This window comes from Protopterus annectens, chromosome 6.part0, assembly GCF_019279795.1.
Source record: "Protopterus annectens isolate FY-2018-M chromosome 6.part0, PAN1.0, whole genome shotgun sequence".
Classification (NCBI taxonomy): Eukaryota; Metazoa; Chordata; order Ceratodontiformes; family Protopteridae; genus Protopterus; species Protopterus annectens.
The window spans coordinates 980,210,558-980,226,062 of NC_056737.1; the positions used below are offsets into that span (position 1 = coordinate 980,210,558).

The 15,505-nt window shown below is 46.2% G+C and overlaps 1 protein-coding gene across 1 annotated transcript in view; it reads right to left on the reverse strand.

Annotated features, from left to right (window-relative positions):
• The window catches only part of SEL1L (SEL1L adaptor subunit of ERAD E3 ubiquitin ligase), a 579,007-nt gene that overhangs the window by 396,187 nt on the left and 167,315 nt on the right, over positions 1–15,505 (reverse strand). The gene's annotated exons all lie outside the window — the stretch shown is intronic.

The following is a 15,505-nucleotide window of genomic DNA, read 5'->3' on the forward strand; positions in this document are numbered from 1 at the left end:
GGAGCAAAACGTATACAAACATTTGCATAAACCTAAATAAGGCTTTACCAGGCAAAAGGCAACCAAGAGACCTTCTACAGCTATGTCCAAAACCTCAAAGGCAGCACATAGCAGTGTGCTAAACTGGTAGTCAATGGTACCATTTTCAATGAGCAGAGGGACACAGCCATCCTGCTGGCTGAGAAATTCAGCTCAAACTTTACCCCAGACTCCCCCAGCCTAATGTCAAGGGACTCTGGCTAGCCAAGTTTGCAGAAGACTACAAATGAGGAGCTATTGTAGCCCCCCCCATGACACTAAACTCTTGCAAGAGGGACTAACACAGACCAACAACTGGTGCTAAAGTCATGGGTTAAAACTCAATGCCAAGAAATACATTACAGTACCTTTTGGAAAATCAGTCACCCAGGGAAATTATACCATTGATAAGTCACCCCCAAGAGTTGACGCTGGAGTCAGGGATCTGGGAACAACTGTACAGAGTACAATGGCCTTTGGTCAACACATCACCAAGGTAGCTAAGAAAATCATTTTATGTAGCACAACTTATAAGTAAGAGCAATGCAGGAAGGTCAAAGTGCCATTTTACTTGGACCTCATCAGGCTCATCATGGAGTATAATGACCCCCTGGCATGTACCTGAACAAACATATGCAATAACTGGAATGCTTGCAAAGGTTCCCTACCAAAAAAAAAAAAAAGAAACCAGGGCATAAAACACATTGCCATATGCAGATCACCTTAAAGCTTCATCTCCATTACTGAGAGGCAATCTATGCTAGGTGTACAAGGCATCTTTGGATCCAGCTCTGATGGATGTTTTGCACATTCACAAAACAAATAGCATCAGAACTACTAGATCTAAGGATGTACATTTTTCTTGCATGACAAATAGGACATGTTGACAAGACAGGTATGTCTCTCTGATGATTATCATTTTCCGGAATACGCTCCCCATCCATGTGAGGCAGAGTCCTTTCCTAATCCTATTCAAGCATACCCCTGATCAGTGGATGCGAAATCAGAAATTCATCCCAGATCTGTCCCCCATGTCTCTGATGGACGGAGGCCAAAAGTAAATTATGTCCAAACTAACATACTCCATCCAAATAATCTTTACCTATGTCCCAAATAACATACCCCCTCTTAAACCCTCAAGATACAAAGGGACACTTTTGGGTAACATGGGTAAACTTATAAGGGCCCTAGTGGTCATTAGTCTAGTATATACCTATAAACCCACTCAGGAATGCTGAGGTGGCTGCACAGTCACTGGTGGAAAAGGCTTTGATATTACTTAGGAAAGATCTGCCATAAGCAGAATAGCAGTAAAAACACGTAACACACAAGCTGTTTAAAAAGGGTTTGATTATTAACTTTTTTTCCTTCCCTGTCCTAGCCAGGGACACAAAAAGCTGATCAGTGTTTCTAAATTATTTTGTTCTGACCAAATAAACTCTAAGCTGCTTACGCACATCCAAACAGCGTAGGGTGTTTTTCCATTTGTTTTGAGGTTTGGGAAAAGCAGACAGCTGGATTCAAGGGACACCTTGGTCTTTACTTTTGGCTTGAAAGTGGGCCTGATGAAAAGGGATACTCTGTCCTCATGGAAAATCAAAAACGATTACCAGCAAATACAATGCTTGCAACTCTGACAGCCATCTGGCATAAAAGGCAATAATCAACAACAGACTCTTCCATGATAAAACTGCAAGGTAGGCTGAAGGCACTGGTTCAAAAGAAATTAAGGTTATATTTTTCTAAAACATAGCTCAAGTCCTAAGGTGAAGATTCATTTTTGGAGGACTAAGATGCAACCCCCATTTCAGAATGTTTTTCACCGATTACCTTGACTACACAATGGGGAGCTCAGTGCAAAGCAGTGTAAGCTATGTAAAGCATGGACTTTTTGTGGTAGCATGTGAAGTCCGTCTTGAAAAGGTCTAAGAGACGGTCCAGAACCAGTTCCACATGCATAGCGCTTGCATCTCAGTCTGCAGAAAGGCAACAGAGGGAGAATCTTTTCCACTCTGCTAAGCAAGATTTTCTCATGTTTGCTTTACTAGCCCCTGTCATAAGCACATTCTGACCCGTTGTTCTGAGTGAGAAGGTCCACACACTGCGCTAACAACCTTGTCTTTCCTTTGCTAAGCATAGCAGAAGGGAGAACCATCGCTATCTGGGCCATACGGGAGCAATCAAGATGACTTTTGGCTTGTTTTCCTTGAACTTTAGTAATATGGGGATCAGGGGTATAGCAGGAACAGTGTACAGAAAAAGACGTCTCCATCTGAGGGAGAAGGAATCCACCTTACAGACAAGCTGCAGTTGCTATTCTGCAGCAGAACTTTCTCAGCTGACTGTTCTGCGCGGATGTAAAATGGTCTGCTTCTGGCTCGCCCCAATCTCTGCTCAGCTCCATGAAGATTTTTCTGTTTACACACACACGCAGACACACACAGACACGTATTCACAAATATTTCAGGCATGGGCAATAATGCCCTTCTAGCCTGCCAATATACCCAAACAGACATTCCCATATGGAGCACTCAAATTGTTCTTTAAAATATCTAAATTAGTGCTTGCTTTAATATAATTTGGTAATCATCAGCTACTCTCTCAGATAATTAGTACAGCTCTCATTTCTATACAGTCTTCTATATAGGTTGTCTGATGACTCTTCCCTACCTTTTGATAACCCCAAACATTCCCACAGGTAGTTGCATCTAAATGCCCTATATTCCTGAATAATGTCTCCTCTTAAATATCTATATGAAACACTGTACACATTTAGACATTTTAGTATTTCATAACAACTTAAAATGTTCACATCCATGGATGCCCTTTGTACATTTCTGTTGTATTCCTTCCAATTTACACATGCTTGCTTACACATTTTCCATATTGTTATTCCATGCTCTAGTTTGGGTCAAACATAACTTACAATATTTTCATCATTTCCGATTTCCTAAACTAATTATTTTTATACAGCCTATAGTTCTGTAACTACCACTAACCAATTGGTTGATATGAATGGAAAAAGCTCAAAGCCAGATCTACCCCATACCCAGGTCCTTAAACGAATTAGAAGTTATGTACTCACCATAACGTTCCATCTGAGTAGGTGTATTCATTTGTCTGCAACCTGTGGGTTATGGATCCGATATCGGATCCGAACCGGCATGGTTTTCCAGCTATGGATCCAAGCTCTCAGCTCCTCCCCTCACCCATAATGCCCTGCTCTACCCTCATGACCTCAGATCGAGTTTGCCAAAGCAACAAAACCCTAAAAAGGGTAACATAGAATATGCAGGAAACTGAAAGGCCAGGGGGATAGGAGGGCGGGATGGTTGCAGACAAATGAATACACCTACTCAGATGGAACGTTATGGTGAGTACATAACTTCTAAATCTGAAGTAGGATATTCATTTGTCTGCAACCTGTGGGACAGAGTCCCCAGCTACCTGAAACTTGGGCGGCCATCATGGAAGGATATTCCGGAGCACCGGGGAGCCAAAGGATGCTCTACCCCTAGATGCAAGATCCAACTTATAGTGGGAAATAAACGTATGAGATGAAGCCCACGTGGCTGCTGCACAAATATCATCTAGAGGAATCCTAGCCTTGAAGGCTGCCGAGGTAGATACTGACCGGGTTGAATGGGCATGAACACCCACAGAGCGGGCCTTCCTGAAGCTTGATAAGCCAATAAAATGCACTGTGAAATCCAGCGGGACAGAGAAACTTTAGAGATTGGCTTGCCCAAATTGAATTTTGCAAAGGAAATAAACAGCTGGTCGGATTGCCTATGACCAGCTGTCCTGTTCAGATAAAATCTAAGTTGCCTGTGAACATCTAGTGAATGTAGCTTATATTCACCTTTGTTTTCATATTTAGGGAAGAAAACAGGGAGGTTAATGGATTGATTGATGTTTGCTTCAGAAGCGATTTTAGGAAGAAAGGACGGGTTGGTCCTGAGGGAGACACGGTCCGGATGAAATACCAAGTAAGGAGGTTTAGCTGATAATGCTTGAAGTTCAGAAACTCTCTTGGCTGATGTAATGGCTACCAAAAAGGCTGTCTTGTAGGACAAGAATTTGAGATCCACCGTAGCCGCTGGCTCGAAAGGAGGGGCGGTCAAGGCCTGTAGGACCAGAGAAAGGTCCCAAGGAGGAACTGCTTGTTTTATAGGGGGCCTGAGAAGAAAAGTACCTTTAAGAAAAACTTTACACAATTTGGCTGACATAAGAGGATTAGAGTCATGGCCAATGTGATAGTGAGAAATTGCCGCCAGTTGTACCTTGACTGTGGAACTGCTGGCACCATCGTTAAAGAGAGAGGTTAGAAAGTCAAGCACTAAAGGAAGAGGAACCGTTTAGGGATTCAGGCCTTGCCGCTCCGCCCACAAAGAGAAACGTTTCCACTTGCTTCGGTAAACCTTTCTAGTGGATGGTTTATGAGCTGCCACCAAAATTGCCTTAACCGGTGATGAAATACCGGGAGTCCTTATCAAGAGTGGAACTGGAGCAGCCAAGCGGTCAGCCTCAGGTTGTCCAGATTCGGAGGAGGAATGCAGGATGGATGGGATATCAGATCCGGAATGGGATCTAGAATCCAAGGAGGATTCACCGAGTGAGACCTTAGGAAGGGGAACCAGATCTGTCGAGGCCAGAATGGAGCAATGAGAATCATTCTGCAACCCACCCGAGAAGCTTTCTGAAGAACTTGGAGCATCAGAGGCAAGGGTGGATAGGCATACAGAAGACCGGGTGGCCAAGCATGCACCAGAGCGTCTCTTGGGGCACCTCCGGGAGGAGGTATTAGAGCGAAAAAACTGTCGCACTTGGTGTTTGAGGGAGAAGCAAAAGATCGCATGAAGGGTTCCCCACCGTGCGAATATGCGTTCCGCTACTTGACAATTGAGAGACCACTCGTAAGGGGTCAGAATGGTGCGACTGAGCTTGTCCGCTAGGATGTTGGACCGACCGGAATGTGCGTTGCTATTAGAAAGCGATTGGTGGAGATTGCCCATTCCCAAACTCTCATGGCCTCGACAAAGAGGGTAAGACCTTGTTCCCCTTGCTTGTTGATGTACCAGTCAACAGACATGTTGTCCGATTGAATCGCAATTGTTCCCAAGGGAAGAAAGTCCTGAAGTGCTAGCAACGCTAAGAGCACTGCTCTCATCTCTAGAACATTGATATGCAGTAAGGTCTCTGAATCGTTCCACGTGCCTTGGACGGTCCGGCCCACAAAGTGCCCCCCCCACCCGAGGCGGGAGGCGTCCGTGGTCACCGTGGCGAGAGGGAGAAGCACAAAATGGGCGGCCTTTGTGGAGATCCGGGAGTGGAGCCACCACAAGAGGGACCGCTTGCAAGCCTTGCTGATCGCTATGGGATGATGCATGGGGAGAGCAAGGTATGACCACTGTACTAAGAGCGTCCACTGTAGAATGCGCATATTGAGCCTGGCAAGAGGAAGAAGAGCTATAGCCGATGCCATGGACCCTAGAGCCCTCAGGACCAACTCCGCTGGAACAGAACTTGAATGGAGAATGGCCCGCACCTGGAGCTGCAGATTTAGAACTCTGTCCGCAGTGAGGAAGGCTCGTAAACTCCTTGTGTCTAGCCTGGCCCCTATAAAATCTAAGAGCTGTGTGCCAGGTTGGATTTCTTTGTATTTATTGTGATGCCCAAAAGGGAGCAAGATGGAGAAAGGAGACTCGCCAATAGAAGTAGATGCCTTGTTGGGGGGGTAAGAAGCCAGTCGTCCAGGTAGGGAAAGACCTGCACCCCCTGAAGCCTCAGGTGGGCCGCTACCACTGCTAATACTTTGGTGAACACCCTGGGGGCTGTGGTGAGACCAAAGGGAAGGACCCGAACTGGTAGTGACTGGCTCCCAGCCGGAAGCGGAGAAACCTCCTGGAGCGCCTGTCCATCAGGATGTGGTAGTACGCGTCCTTGAGGTCTATCGAGCACATCCAGTGATTTTCTCCCAGAAGGGGAGAATAGATTGCAGAGTGACCATTGAATTTTTCTTTGGGGACTGCCAGATTCAAGAGAGAGAGGTCTAGGATTGGTCTTAGTTCCCCGTCTTTTTGGCACTAAAAAGAATCTGGAGTAGAACCCTGATCCGATCTGGTCTGGGGGAACGGGCTGGATGGCTCTTTTCTTTAGCAGATGGCCAATTTCTGCCAAAGCGGCCTCCCGTTGACCGGGTGGGACGTCTGGGAGGGACTTCAACTTTGGAAGGTGAAGGAAAGGAATGCGATATCCCTTGGATATGATTTGGAGAACCCAGCGGTCCGATGTTATGGATTCCCATGCCGCTAGGTGCCCGAACGTCCCCGACTGCCTCGAGAGTAGAGCAGTCACGCAACCCGTCAGGGTTGCTGCGCGGGCCGTTCAGAGAAAGGTTCCCTGGACCCGAAGTTTCTGGGAGCCCCTCTGCCTCTAGGGCGGCGTCCTCCCTGTCCTCCTCTGCCACGGAAGGACTGGTTGTCCGGAGCAGGCTGGGACTGCTGCGACTTCCGGAACCACATCTTCTTCTGACCCTTTTGGTTCCTAGAATAGGGCCTCTGGGGTGCAGAGAAGCGGATTCCGACGGCAGACAGCGTCTTCCGTCCTTTTCGCTCTGGGTCAACGTCTCGCGAACGGTCTTGCCAAACAGAGCAGAACCATCAAAGGGGGCGTTCGCAAACGACGCTTTGAAGGGCTCAGAAAAATCGGTGACGGAGCCAGGCCTGGCGTCTAGTGACCAGTCCTGTCCCGCAGCTCTAGCGGCCTTCCGTTGCATGGGAGAGTAGCCGCATAGAAGTATTTGTAACTGACCGAAGAGTGGCCATACGGGTGGAGTGCAGAACTCTGTCCTCCTCCGAAATGGACTCGGGGGGGGATGCAGCGTATTCCTTAATAAGATCTCGCTGCATCCTAATGACATGTGCCAAATAGTTCAGCGCCCTTACCGAGAAGGTCGCCGAACTGAACATCCGCTTCCCCAAGCGGTCCATCATCCGAGACTCCTTGCTCGGTGGGTGGACTGAGGACTCTCCTGAGCCAGTTCCCTCTTTGTGGCCGCCGTCAACATGGCATCTACCGGAGGCCCCTTACTCCAATGGGCCCGGTCGGATGGCGGACTAAGGATCCTATCCGGTCTTTTGGGAATTGGCTCCACGGTGTCCGGTTCCTTCCACGCCCTGGTGGTAATAAGGTCCACCAGGGGTCGGCAGGGGGGAACACCCAAGAGGTAGACGGGCCCGTTTCAAATGCCTCCAAGAACACGGACTCGTCCGAGGAAGACTTGGGGGCAGACCACCCCCCCCTTATACGGAGCATTTCCATGATGTCTCCAAAGGAGACATCCTCGAGGGGTGACCGTGGGGAGCCTTCCCTTCCTCCAAGTCCGTGTCTTCTGTGAGAGACTCGGGAGTCAATGTGCCTCCTTTTGCGTATGCTTGCGAGGACCTCCTCTGGGGGCTGTCAGAGGAGTCCTCGCAGCGGCAATTTGCTCCATAGGAGCAACTTGGGGCACAGAAAGCGGGCTGTCCCAGGGGCCGGATGGTGGAAGCCTGGCCCAGTGCAGAGGGAGCGGGACGGAGCCGGAACAAGTGCCGGGGTCCGGAGACCCTCAACAGAGCCCTCTCCACTACATCAAAAGCCGAAGGGAGCCGACCTCGACCAAAGGATCCGACAATCGGCTCCCCTCGGATCCGAGAGTGGACGGAGCCGGCGCCGCGCCGGATCCGGCGACAATGCGCTCCGACACAGACGGCGCCGAAGGAGCACTGATCCCCGGATCCGGCTCGGATCCAGGCTCCGAGAGGTCGGGTCCGACGCACTCGAGGCAGGGTCGGATCCGGTACCAAGTACTATCGGCGCCGACCCACCCCCGGCTCCGGCTGCTCGGCTCCAGCTGCTCGAACCCGGATAGCGGGTCGGAGAAGGAGCAATAGGCTTAAAAGGGTGTTGAGCTCCCGAGGGGAGGCAAGAGCACTCCCATCTGCATCTGGGCCTGGATGAACCTTCTCATCATCCGGTCCAGATCAGCATCAGAAAGGCTATGAGTAGATCTCGACGAGGCTACCGAGGTAGGCCTGGAGTGCCTCCTCGATAGCCTCGACGGAGATCGGGTCTCCTCCTCCTCAGGACCCGGTGAAAAGCACACAGGGACCGGAGCCGAAGGAGGAGACCGAACCGACGGAGCCGGAGGAGAAGCCAGCTTGGCTGGCGGGGCGAAACAGAGGTCTCGGCCCGCTTGTGGTGCTTCTCCCTCCGGTCCTTTTTACTAGCATCCCTCTCCTCTCCAGAAGCGGGAGGTCGAGTCCCAGGAGCAGGAGGGGGTGCCACAGGGGGAACAACCGTAGCCACAGCTGTTCCCGAAGGAGCGGAGGCCGGAGCCGAGTCTGGCGGTAAAGACCCGCCAAGACAAGCTTGGACCTCCGCTCCTCAGTGCCCTGGGGTTGAACCCTGCACAAATGGAACAACCAGATGTGAGGTGTTCAACCCCGAGACACTTAACACACCGAGTGTGGCCATCAGCCGGTGAGAGCTTATGGCCACACTCGGAGCATTTGGAGAAAATAGATTTAGGCTGATCAGCCATAATCTATAAAGCTACTAAAAGCTACTAAAAGTAACTTAAAACAAAAAGACACACAGGCCCAACAGACACACTCTACGCAACAGCGAGGGGAGGGAAAAAAAATTACTTAATTTAACTCAAATTAAAACAATCAGAAAGGGAAACCTAAACTTTCACACAGAATTACACAAAAAACTTAAAATTTTCTGCTTTAACAGGTAATAAATCACCACTTAGCTGAGAGCTATGAATGCAAATCCAGTCACCAGCGCGGCAAACGAGATCTGGGGTCATGAGGGTAGAGCAGGGCATTATGGGTGAGGGGAGGAGCTGAGAGCTTGGATCCATAGCTGGAAAACCATGCCGGTTCGGATCCGATATCGGATCCATAACCCACAGGTTGCAGACAAATGAATATCCTACTTCAGATTTAACAGTTTCAATAACTGTGTGAATGCTCTTAGAGCCCAGATCAAAGACAATTTCCATCATATATGCACATATGTTTCCTCATATTGTGGTTCTATGTGCTTTGTACGTTCAGTGGTTCCATATATCCCCAAACTAGGTCAGAAGAATCTATAAGCATGATCTGGCTAGGCTGTGGTAATCCAAAAGGCATTCCCACATCATGGGGCAGCTGCCCTGTCCACTATATGTAAAGTGGAAGGGGAATCATTGTCCACATGGACTTAAAGGCTGGTGCTAACTTCTTCTGCAGTAAAACTATAATATTCTTATGTGCAATCTGGCTAAGGGCGTCATCAGGGTGCAAGAAAAATAACGAGAATATGCAGACGGGCATTCTTCACTTCTACAGTGACTAGAAATGTTGTGGGATAAAGTAAAAGTCTATGTTTCTTCCATATTGGGCACTTTCTCCACGGTCCCTTGGTCTAGCAGATCTCTGCAGACATGGCTTCAGGAATAGTTGGTCCTTTCACACAGCTGGAATGTAACTTCACTTTGTCTGGGGTTTAGAAACTGCAACATGTAAATGTATTGTAGAGCCATTAGGACTCACTGGTCCTGGGTTGCTGTTTTTAGAGCAAGCCTTTATCTGAAGGTGCATTAAGCAGCTCTCGTCTTCACGTGGTTTGACAAAGGCAGAGTCCTCTTTTAGCAGATCTCCAAATAATAGACCCTGTAGTTGCTGTCCCACATGCTGCATCAACAGCACCATATCCGGATATTTTTGGAGAGCCTGCCAATCTAGGCTGAACAGTCACATGACTCAATCATTTCTTGCTTCAGATCTTTACCCTCCTCAAACTTTACCCTCATATTCTCATGTTTTGCAGGCAGGTAACCAAATGAGTCTGACAGATGACTCTGAATGACAGAGTAGCAGAAGTGTATCCCATGCCCAAATCTGTTGCATATTCTACTCACCTGGTCACTGGGAACAGGGTTCCTGGACACAGCCACAGAGCATTGTTTGGTAGAATCCGGGGACACCACTATTAAATCAGCCAAAGGGTTCTTGTACAAGAATTTACGTGAACCACTGACTGTTTAAAATGCAGTCAGCGGGGGTGGGGTGGTGCATCTGGCATCTCTTGTGCATTAAGAAACACATCTTCCATGTGTTTTGAAAAAGCAAGTGCCCTGGGCTCAGGCAGGCTCATGAAAGCTCTGTATTTGAGCAGGGCCTCTGACTACTCAGACTCCCATGAGAATTCCTCCTTCAATTTACTAAGTGTGTTAGTAAAAGAGAAACCCTCTGGTGGGGAAGCAGAGGAAAAAGTACCCTCCATGTCACACTCATAGTTAAGTATAAAAGGGAACTGGACAAAAAGGCCACACTGCCTGCCTTCGAGCCTGTCATGTGAGAATCTTCCAGGAGTTTACACACTCTCTCTCTCTCAGAAGGAGCCACAGGCACCTAAGGTTTTTGAATGCCAACTGCTTAAACTTAAGGAAAGAAATCAAGTCCTGAGCCAACTGGAAAAGGTGCTGCAAAGAAGTCTGGTAAATATATGGGGCTGAGCCTCCTCTCTACCTAGGTAAGTACTGGTTTGTTCTCTGGTGTTTTTAAGTCTTCGAGACTCAGGCTGCATGGCTTTGGATGTCTTAGAATGCAGGGGACCTCAATTTGGCTTCCAGGAACCTCCTTGTTAACTAAAACTGAAGGGACTTCATGCTCATCTCATAGATAAAGTGAGCATCTGGCAGCAATGCCCTTTGTGATGCCTTAGCATCAAGCAGGCATATTGGTGTCTTCAGTCTGGGGGGGTTGCACACAGCAGAAGGCATGACGGTCAGTAGAGTAGTCACGTTAGCTGCCTCAGAATAAACAAACTAATTTTAGGAACTGTGAAATGGCCTCACTGTGTTTGCAGTCTTCAGACCTTGGGGCCTAGGCAAACCAGTAGCTGAATTCAACTGACTGGCCTTGGTCTTCCATTTCTCCCATAACTCCAACTGGTGTGAGTTCGCTTTGGAGACAGGCTCTTGGAGGCATTAGCACATGTAGCAGGAGGAAGCCACGTGTGCCCTCTTTTGAGCAGCAAACTCCTGGAGATAGTTTGTTCTTCTCCTGATTGTTCTCAGGGTGAAACTGGCACCATGCTGTGCTCCAGGACAAGGTAAAACAGACAGTGGGAATGATAATCGCTGTGCAGCTTTTCTCCTGCAAGCCTCACAGCTATTTTTAAAGTAAATTTCGGAGTTTAAACCCAAGAGCTCAGTTGCACTAGTGAATTAAGTACTCAAGATGACATCCTCAAATTTGGCTGAAAGTGAAGAAGGTATTTGCTGAAAGCCAGAAAGACGTGAAAGGGCAGTTGGCTTATGCCCTGTTTTCTGACAGTGAGGACAGCAAATGCAAATAACTGATGAGGCTCTGGAAGTTGGACGCCAATCGCGTCATGAAAGTAGAAAGGCAAAAAAAAAAAAAAAATCAGTGTTTGGGTTTCTGAACTGATATGTGAAGCAATTCATATCATCTAGTTAGGACTACAATGAGCTTTCAAATATGACATTATGTTACCTTTAAAGTAGCATGTGCATAAGTGCAAAAGACAGTGGTGAAATTAAGTGGCCAAATTCTTCATATCGAAAAGAAGCTTGTTAATTTGGAAGATAGGGAAAGGATGTGCAGTCTAAGATTGAGCAGAATGCTGTAACGAGAAGACTGGATTGCTCATGATGCATGGGTCTGGTTTCTCTGAAGGATTACTGGCAGTTCAGAAGCCATTTTTTGCATGGATACCATATTTCAATTGTCACCAGCTGCTGATAGAGCTTATAATTGTCAGAGAATGATTTTGGTGCAGTTTGTGACTTGGTATGAAAAGGAAAAAAGGAACAAGTCCCGTCACAGCTGTAGTGACATTGGGATGAAATGGCTAGGCTTATGACCTCTGGGTTGATAGCCTAGTACTCTCCCATCCTCTACTGTACATAGGATCATAGATCAGTAGCAAGGATTATGACTTCCCAAAGACTACTTTTCAGCTAAAGATGTAGATGCAGCCCTTATAAAGTGGCAATGTAGAGTTCTGTATATGTTACCATTTCTGCTGTTTAAGGTGTTTTCCCTACAGGAATGCAAATGCTTACTTCAGTTCAGCCAAACATGTATGTTTTGCAAGGCTTCCTTCTAACATTAGTAAGTGTGGGCAAGGAATATTTTGTGGAGAAACCAGGAAAAAGTAATGAATGTCCCAAAACTGCTAAAGTCAATGAGAAATAGAAACAAAAGAAAGATGAAACTGTGGTTACATGTTCTTTTCGAGAAAACGCCTTAGAAAGATAAAATCACCTGGGCTACATGAAGAAACATGGGAGTCTGGAGGACTGTCAAGGCTTCTCAAATCTGAGATTAAAAAAGAAACCACAAAAAGTGACTGACGCACTTAATTACTTTGAACTCTCAGAGCAGATGTGATTACTTTTGTGATCGAGTGACAGAATTGAGCCCAGCTAGTGGAGTAGCTGAATTCCTGCCTGGCAGAATGTGTGCACAGACGTTATATTTCAAAAGTTGGCACATGTTATGAATAAGCCATTAAGCATGCTAAACAAATTTTGCAGATTATTTTACATAAAGTATTTAAATCGGTGCTCAGGACTGGTGGTCCTGTGCTGGGGATTAAATGCAACTGATAAATCTTGTCTGGAAAGATACAAGTCCAGACACTCTCTGTAACAAATGTTTGACGAGGCTAAAAATCTAGAGTCTGGATAGAACAAGTCTTAGACTCTCACTGGTGCTTAACATTTTGGTGTGATTCAAGATGAACCAGTCAGCACACATGCTGCGTATTACCATGACAATGGAAGTACAAGTGAGAGGTTATGTAGAGATGGAGCCTTAAAGACAGGAGGTGAATTAATAATGACTTCTAACTGGTACTTTTGTGGTTTAAACAGTTACTGGGAGAATGAGTTTGGTGCAATTTGTGGCTAGGTATGAATCCTTAGCGAGCTTTTTCTCTGGGAGAATCAGAGACCAAACTGCCTCAGCAGTGATCTTGAGACGGACACTGATTCCATTAATGCCAAGGGCTGTAGAGCCTGTCTTGCACTAGGAAAACAGGCAAGAGCTTCCATCTCTTCCTGGATTTAAAGGGGGAGAGGTGAATTCCATCCCATTCTAAATATTGGTGACTTCAGCATTTAGCACATGGCACATTTGGTTACAGATGATTCATGTTCATGCATTGGTGACTTCAGTATTTAGCACATGGCACGTTTGGTTACAGATGATAACTCTGCATCATGTTCATGCATTGGTGACTTCAGTATTTAGCACATGGCACATTTGGTTACAGATAACTCTGCATCATGTTCATGCATTGGTGACTTCAGCATTTAGCACATGGCACTGCTTTAGAAACCTCGCAAGAGTTCCCCCGATTTTACTTTGAGTAGAAATCTGCTGGTAAAAAAAGTGTTGGCCATGGTGGTAAAGTCTGACAAGACAGAGATCTGTGTGTGTTTCCCTAATTGGGCTAGCGGATCCAGGTGGCCTTGTTGACTGACATCTTGGAAATATTTCTGCACTGGGCACTATCATGGACGCACTCCATCAGGGTAACTATAAACATACATTATGCTTTTCTGCTCAAGACCTGGGACTGCATATGAGACCCTCCTCATGTAAACAACTTCTCATGCTTCCGTAGGCCAGGACTTTCTTCTTGCATTTGAGTGGCACTGGCAGAGATGGTCTTTCTGACTGAAGTAGTACAAATAATGCGACTGCAGATCTTGGGAGAAAAAATTATGGTCACATGGGGCACTTTGCGAATTTGGTCAGATTCAAACACTGGGACTTTCACCAGGATCAAAAAACAGGACTGTGTGAACAGTAGAAAAGAACAGGTAAAGGGTAAGGTTAGACCCGCTTTTGTAGTCGGAATGTGAAATCACAACATACAGTATCACTAAGCAGGCATGGCAGCTTTCAAGAAAAACTGCTGAAATTGTGACATATACAAAGAATGAATGCAAGTCACCACACAGGTCAAAGAGGATTCTCAATGTTAGATCCAGATCATGCATTTCAGATGTCAGGCAAGCAGCAGCCTGTCAGGGAATCACTAGGCACAAATCAGGATACATCATGAATGAGGCAACATTCTAGTATTGGGCACCACTCATACTAACTGGCATGTATATCCAAGTACACACACACGTGTGCACATGCATGCAAGCACACACTGTAATGTGCAATTTAAAGTGACAAGTCAGCTTAACACTTGACTGTTAAAAAAGGGCTGTAGGGGATGCCCCACATCTTGGAACACACAAAGCACTTTTAATCCCACATTTCTGGTTCTCCATGGATCAGGTAGGAGTTTTAATCCCACCTCTTCCTGATTCTCCATGGGTCAGGTAGAAGATTTAATCCAACATTTTCCTGTTTCTCTATGGGTCGGGTAGGAGTTTCAATCCCATCTCTTCTTGTCACGGAAGGGGACACATTTCCACCCTGTCTTTGAAATGTAGGAGGAAATATGCCCGACAAAAAACATACATATTCTACACAGGCAATAAAAGAAGTAACTTTGAAAACTTAGGCCATTTATTTGCATTTGGTTACCGTGAAGGTTCAACTGGATCATGAAAGACTTGTTTTCAGAGGAGGCCTGCGGCAAAAAACTCTAGAAACATACTTAGCAATAGAAAAATGCACAAAGAGATTATAGCAAGCATCGAGTACAAACAAAATATAAAGTATAGGTGGTGCAGTAAGGTAGTAATACAGTGCCCACTGCTTCATTTATAACTGGATCGAGGCCAGACGCAGATCACACTTTCAAGGTAATGTATTTTCTACTCATAGGAGATACAAAACAGTTAAGTTAAAATAATTACCTGTGACTGAAATAAATTTGTTTTGAGGAGCATTTTGTGCTATAAACAGAATAAAAATACCCCTGGCTATCTTGGGCCACCACAGATAGCATAACTTATTACTACCTATGTGATACTAAACTGTGATAAAATCTACTCCAGCTGCACCTGTAGAAATGAAACTGCTGATCACCCTGCATTCTTTTAATAATCATAAAGTTTCAGGCTGTCTGCTGCAGCTTGCAAGATCAGAGACTGGCCCTTCATGCACTGCAAAGAAAACAGCACACAGATATACACAGTAAAACTTTAATGCAGCACTCTGATATCAAGCCAATATCGAAACAGAAAAGTCCAGAACGTTGACCATTGTTAGATTAGAGATGAAGACGTGTCTAGAAAAGGTAACAGAGCTCTGCCAGTACATTAAACAAGTGAAAAGATGGAAGAAAAACTAGAATTCCCAGATACAAAACTGCAAAACATGAAACAGTGGGAACCAAAGTACACATTCGCAATGATAGAGATATGTGCCCGAGAATGTGATTAAATTCAATGAAATGTGAAAAGAACTATCGGTCAGCTTTTTAACGTGCACAAGATTGGTGTACAATAGCT